Raw genomic sequence first — 6,538 nt, 5'->3', positions numbered from 1 at the left:
TGGATGAATGCCTCTGAGACCCCACATCTCTTGAATTTTTCATGCTTTTAAGGCCAGCATCATATGGAGGATGCCAAGTTTGCCAGCAACTCAAGCAGTAGCTAAACCCTGTTGGATCTTGGTTGCAGAGGTCTTCAAGTGCTTCAATTGATGAACTCTGGAAAACTCTTTTCTAGTTGTCCATGAATGGGCTTGGCGCTGTGGAGCTCTCTTTTGAAAACAAATTCTTTCGTTTTTGCACCTGGGAGCCTGTGAAGTGTGGGGTCTTGCCAATTCCTGAGATTCCCTCAAGGTGTCTTTCCTAGTATCCTGATGCAAAGTATTTGGCTTCTTTGTAATGCTAATATTTTCACTATCCATGATTTCCATTGCCATAATTTTACATGTGTCTTCTTTTTGGCAAAACTGGAAGCTTTTTGAATAGATGTTTTGCTCTTGTTTCTCAGCGTAGATCTGGCTAAAAGCTGCCAGCAGAATCATGCCACAGTTCCAACACTGGGCTGCCTTGAAACTTACTCTGCTAGATTAATTAGTCCACTGCCCTTAGTCTCCCACAAAATCTCAAGACATGGGCAAAATGTAGACAAATTTCCTGCCAGAGAGTAACACACAGAGTCTCAAATCCAACTGTCAGTAAAGTCCTCATTCCCAACTGAAACTTCCTGAGCCTGGTCTTTATTCTGCATTTCTGTTTGCATCAGAATGCACAACCATAATCTATCTATGAGCTCCAACCATAATCTATCAAGCTTGGCTTGCAGCATTCAAGACTTATTTAGCCAGCCTCTGCAAACCTTTCCAAATTTCTCCTGTGAACTACATGCAAAGGCTCCTAAATGACATGGTAAGGTACAGTGATGGTAATGATCCCACTTATCAAATGGTACCAAAAATCTGTTTTAGTCACTTTCTTCTCTCTAGGACAAAATACCTGATACCCACAATTTACAGGAAGAACAGTTTATTTTGGCTTGCTTTTTAGAGGATTCTGTCCATAGTCACCTGCTGCAAAGCAAGAACACCCTCATGGAAGGGTCTAGCAGAGGAAAACTACTCATATCATGGCAGACAGCACATAGAGAAGGGCTGAGAGAGGGAGAGAGATAGACTCTTTAAGTTTATACTCCCAGTGAACTTGAACGCTTCAGGATTTTCATTGTGTATTGAATTTGTTCTGCATTAGGATTTTTAAAAATTCTTTCATATTAAAAGAACAAGAGGACAACTAATGAAAGACGTGTTCCGTGGAAATTTTAAATAGTCTATTTTGTCATCTTTCAAATCCTAGGAGTACTGTTAGGCCTATTTTCCCATTTATTCCTTGGAAAAGTTATTTTGGGGACAGGCAAAGCAAATTTCCAATATTTTAAACCCTGCCTCTGGAAATGACTTGTAGCTTCTAAAGTAGGACCTTCTAATGGTTTGTGTACAGATGTATGGAATGCACAACGGTCAAGGACTTTTAATAGCTGGATCTTAGTCTAGTCTCTGTTCTGCTATTACCTGGCTATGAATCTCAGACATTTCTGAACCATGGTTTTCTCATCTGTCAGATCTCAGTAGGAGTGTCAAATAATTTTTAATATTCCTTTCAATTCCAATTAGAATCAAACCTTGTGGCACAATGTTTCTGGCTGACTCAAACTTAATCCCTAATTCATCCCTCCTTAGCCATTTCCCAGTATTGGTTCAAAGATAAAAATGTGTCCAGTTCTGATCAATGACCTGCTACTGGCTGAGATTCCAGGGCAGCTTTTTAAAAGGATAAACTGGACCAAAACTTTCCTTTTGGTCTTTTGAATTTGTCTCCTTGTTTGCAACCTAGTTAGTGCCTATAGGGGTAGCAGCCATTTTGTGACTGTAAGTTGACAAGCTAAGCACTAAGGATGACAGAAGCAGTGAAAAACAAACAAACAAACAAACAAACAAACAAACAAAGTTACTGGCATCCTTCCATTGCACTACTTATATCTGAATTTCTTGTTATATAAGAAAAACTCAGTTTAAGCCACCATGAAAGAGCTTACCATTATTTGTAATCGAATTTATACTTAACCTGATGCAGTTTAACACAGGTAAGTAAACTAGATTATTCTAAATTGAACAAGGGATTTTATGAGGAATATAAAGGTGAACACATTACCACTTATCTTAAGGAGCTCTGCACTAACAGGAAGTAAAAGATGAGCCCTGAAATAGCCACAATATAAGAAAGTAAACAGTAAGAAGAGGTATGGTGGCAACAACATTTTAAGGAAGATGTGGACATATTTGATTTCTGGGAAAGTTGTGGGGAAATCAGGAAGAAAGCCTTAAAATACACATTTTATAAATCTTAGAATCTCATGTTGCCCCCTCTTACTGACATCCTTAATTAGATCATTATATAGAACCAGTAATTAGACATTAGGTTATCACCACTTGCTAAATTATGCTGACCTAGAAATCATGCTGACCTCACTAGGGTGTTATATTGTTCTATCTTGACTTGACTTTCATGCTAAGTTCGTAGCAAAATATTATTTTTATAAAATATCCTTCTAATTAGAATTTCATATTTTTGGAACGCATTTGATTGTGATGATGCATTTCCTTCTCGACTAGCTGCCGGCATATGCAGCTACTCCTAAGATCCTAATAATTTGTTGCGTGGTAAAGTATGTGTTTAACTCAGTGATTGTCCTTTGCTTTCTTTGTAAATTTTTCTCTACTACTCCCCGTGCTGTTATCTTACTCTGGTGTCCAAATCTTTACCCTTACTTACAATCTGATAAATAATTCAACGTGGAGGAGTTAATCCGTGGACGTGGCTTAGTGTACTGCCAGCTTGAGGTCCCTCAAGGTCGTGTATTGATAACACCTACCCTGTCATGGTAAACCCTGATCTCACTTTAGAATCATCAGGGAAGCTTTACAAAATATCAAAACATACACACTCCCATCCAACCCAGTTTCAAGTTAGTTGTACTGGGATGCATGCAGTGGTCTCCGGTGCTACTAATTTGTAGCCATGGGTAGGAACTGGTAAACATCTGAGAGGTGGCAGAAGCCTATACTCTCAGCTACTTGGAAGGATGAGGTGGGATGATCACTTGAGCCTAGGTGTTTAAGGTCAGCATGAGCAACATGGTGAGACCACAACTCAAAAAAAAAATGTTTTCAATCTCCACTCAACATGTATCCACAGGGTGCCTATTATTGCAAGTTTCTCTATAAACTCATCTTGGCCTTGAGGGCTTGGATGATTAAAACACAAATTATTTTGCCTTGGAGCAAAAAAAAAAAATTTTATTGACGGTTCATTTCAAATTTATTGAAAGAATGATGACTTTATAGAGCCCAAACCCAGTATTAAGAAAGCTAACTGGAACCAGGCAGCCTGTCTCTGTTTTTCTCTGTCTCTGTCCCTGTTTCTCTGTCTGTCTGTCTCTGTCTCTGTCTCTGTCTCTCTCTCTCTCTCTCTCTCTCTCTCTCTCACACACACACACACACACACACACACACACACACACACACACGCGCACACAAAACCCCTCTGATCTCGGAAGATTTTTGGTTCATTCTGCCCCGTCCAAAGATGCATGGTTCATTCTGCAGCCCTGCTCTCCCTGCCCCTACTCAACTATGAAAGAAAAATCCTATGCTGCCCACAAAAATGTTTATGTTTGTGCCAGCATCTGAAGCATCATCACCCAGAGGCTACTTTTTGCTCATGCAAACAAGCAGGTATCTGCAGGACAAATTCACTGGAATGTCACTGGGTATGGACAGCAGTCTTCTGGTTCTCAGCTACCTTACCTAGGAGCCAAGACCGGCTTGCTAAGAAGCTCCTTCAGTGTTGTCTCTGCAGAGAACAAGCAGGCCTGGCTGGTCAGATGCCCACTCCAGATCACCCACCTGTATTCCCAGGGCAGGCCTGTAAGGTAGAAGCACAGTTTAAGGGGAATTTTCCTGTGTGGGGAGGGACACAAGGAAGGGATCATTTTTAAGGTGAGCAGTTAAGAAAAGTTGACCTTAATGTTTCCAAGAGCTAATTTCCTGGTTGAATATAGGAGATAAGTGAAACATTTCATAATCTCTCTCCTGAACTCTCTTGTCAGCAGAATAAGCATGCAGAGAGAAAAGGAGATCGTGTATGACTGGTGTGTTCTAGGGAAGCATCATGGGGGAGACAGTTTTTATGCACAATGTAGAGAAAGAGGAGTGTAGGGTGGACCATCATAAAGAACAAAGGCACGTGGGTGACAATCATGGGTCTTCCAGACTGACTGAACTGAGGGATTATAATGTAGTGGGAGTTTCTGAAACTCAGGCTGAGGAGAAAGGATTCCTTCTAGAAAATGTCTGGTTTTTGAGCATGGGAAATATATGATGAGACTAGTGTTTTAGAATGATGGATCTCTTCCAAGATATTTAGTAGTATAGAGGAGATGTTCTAAAAGTAGATGGGTAGAACAAGTAAAAGGCAAGAAAATTAAAAACGGGCAAAACATTCTTGAGAGTCCTGGGATTTCAGACAGCGTTGCCAGAGGCAAAGAGAGGGAGATTTGTTTGAGGTTATTAGCATATTCACAGTGTTTTGGCTGTGTGAAAGTGTGGAAAGTGAGTCCTCTCTGACAAGCTACTTTTTAAAGCGCTCTAATGTACTTTTTTTCACTTCATCAATTCACTCAGATGTTTGTTGAGCTACTCATTTCATCAAATTTTATAGTAGGAGGTGATTCAGATAAGATGAACAAGACTAGCCTCTTCTAGTGAGGAGATAGAAATGAAAACAATGAAGAAAATGCCACATTACCTCATAGGGCTGCTGGAAGATTCAATGAGGTCACGTCTGTAAAATGCTTAGTTAGGCACAGTGCCTGATGCGTAGTAAGCACTCAGTAACTAGTAGTTATTAATCCACATAAAGTCCTTTGGGAGCAACAGGGAGTAATGCACAGTCATAGGATGCAGAGGACAGCTTCAGAGAGGAAATGAGATAATTAACTAGGTGAAGACTAAAATGGGCATTCTGAGTGGAAAGACCCCCATGAAAAAATGCACGATTGCTCTGAGAAACAGACAGTGACCCACAGAGAGCATAGGGTATGTATTTAGGAGTGGTGGGTTTGGGACTGGCACTGTAGGTTAGGTCTAGGTTTTAGAGGATTTTAAATGCCCTTCAAGGTTTAGATTCTATATTTTTTTCATTAAATTTATTGGTACTTTTTAGGTATACAGTACAGTTACATTCATCACCGGGAACTTGTACCTTTACAAGATGTATCTTGGTTCTTATCTTTTCCCCATAACCCTGCCCTCCCTTTACCCCCTCCGCCCTTCCCTTTTTACAAAGACTTTGTTTCCATGTCTTTCCTTTTCCCTTCTTTCCTTTCCCATGCCATTCCTACTTCCCTTTGGAGTCTATATTTTAGGCAGTTAGCACCAATGACTGCTTTTCAAGCAGAGGAGGAAGAATGCTCACTAGAAAGATCTGCCTGAGGGAGTTTGGATGGTGTAGTAGGAAGGGATGGAAGGTGAGAACTAGGTCAGAGGTGAGGAATTTAAGAAGCTACTTACAGGGCTCAGGAAAATCACACACAGTAAAGACATGAAGCCAGATAGTTGTGGTGGGACTGGAATGGCAGAAGAAAATGATGATTTTTTTTTCTGTACTTTTACCACTTCACTTTGAAAAACCACATTATACAGAATTTTCAACAATTTGTATACTTTGATGGCTCTACGAGTATATGAAATTGTTTGAAAAGTTCATGTATTGCATTTACCAGCTCACTGTTATAATATTAATTCTTCTAAAAATATGGGGCTGCAGTTATGATATTCAAGGTTGCCTCAAGAATCATCCTGCCCCAGCCTCCTATCATGTGCCACTGTGCACAATGTTAATCTCTCCCAAAACACAGAAAGGACTACCTCAGGGTAAAAGCAAAACAGAGTAAGATAGCCCTCCACAAATATCACATCTATTATAACATCCTGAATTGGATCACTTGCTTATATAGAGTGCAAAAATAATACTAGGCAAAAGTATCAATGCTGTGCTGCAGTTGTGTGCATTTCTGGTTGTTCTGAAACAACCTGGTCCCAGTGTGTGACAACTGATCCCAGTGTGCCACAAGACCTATGGGAAGAGGCAGAGAGACCCAGGATTGCACAGAAGGCAGTTGCTTAACAGAAGCGTGGCCCGTGTGGCAACGAGACCAAGTGGATCTTTGCAATTTGGATCAGACGGAGAGGGACATGTACTGGTAAGGACAAAAGTGACTTCATCTAAGCCAGTTCATCTCAGGCTAATATCAAAGGGTCAGGTACATTCCTGGCACCAGGTCCAGTTGTAAAGTTCCCTGTGCCGCTCTGTTTTGTCTTATGAAGTATAATCAAAAATATGGTGAATGCAGCTGCCAAGTGCCATTGGATGAAAAGGAAAAACACAGGGCAGGGGATTTAGCTCAGTGGCGCCACCTGCCTCGCCAGCACCAGGTCCTGAGTTTAATCCCCAGTACCAAAAAAAAAAAAAAAAAAAAAAAAAAAA

Source organism: Fukomys damarensis, unplaced genomic scaffold (genome assembly GCF_012274545.1).
Source record: "Fukomys damarensis isolate Sample0158 unplaced genomic scaffold, DMR_v1.0_HiC HiC_scaffold_5, whole genome shotgun sequence".
Lineage (NCBI taxonomy): Eukaryota > Metazoa > Chordata > Mammalia > Rodentia > Bathyergidae > Fukomys > Fukomys damarensis.
Note: the sequence above shows the minus strand (reverse complement) of the source record.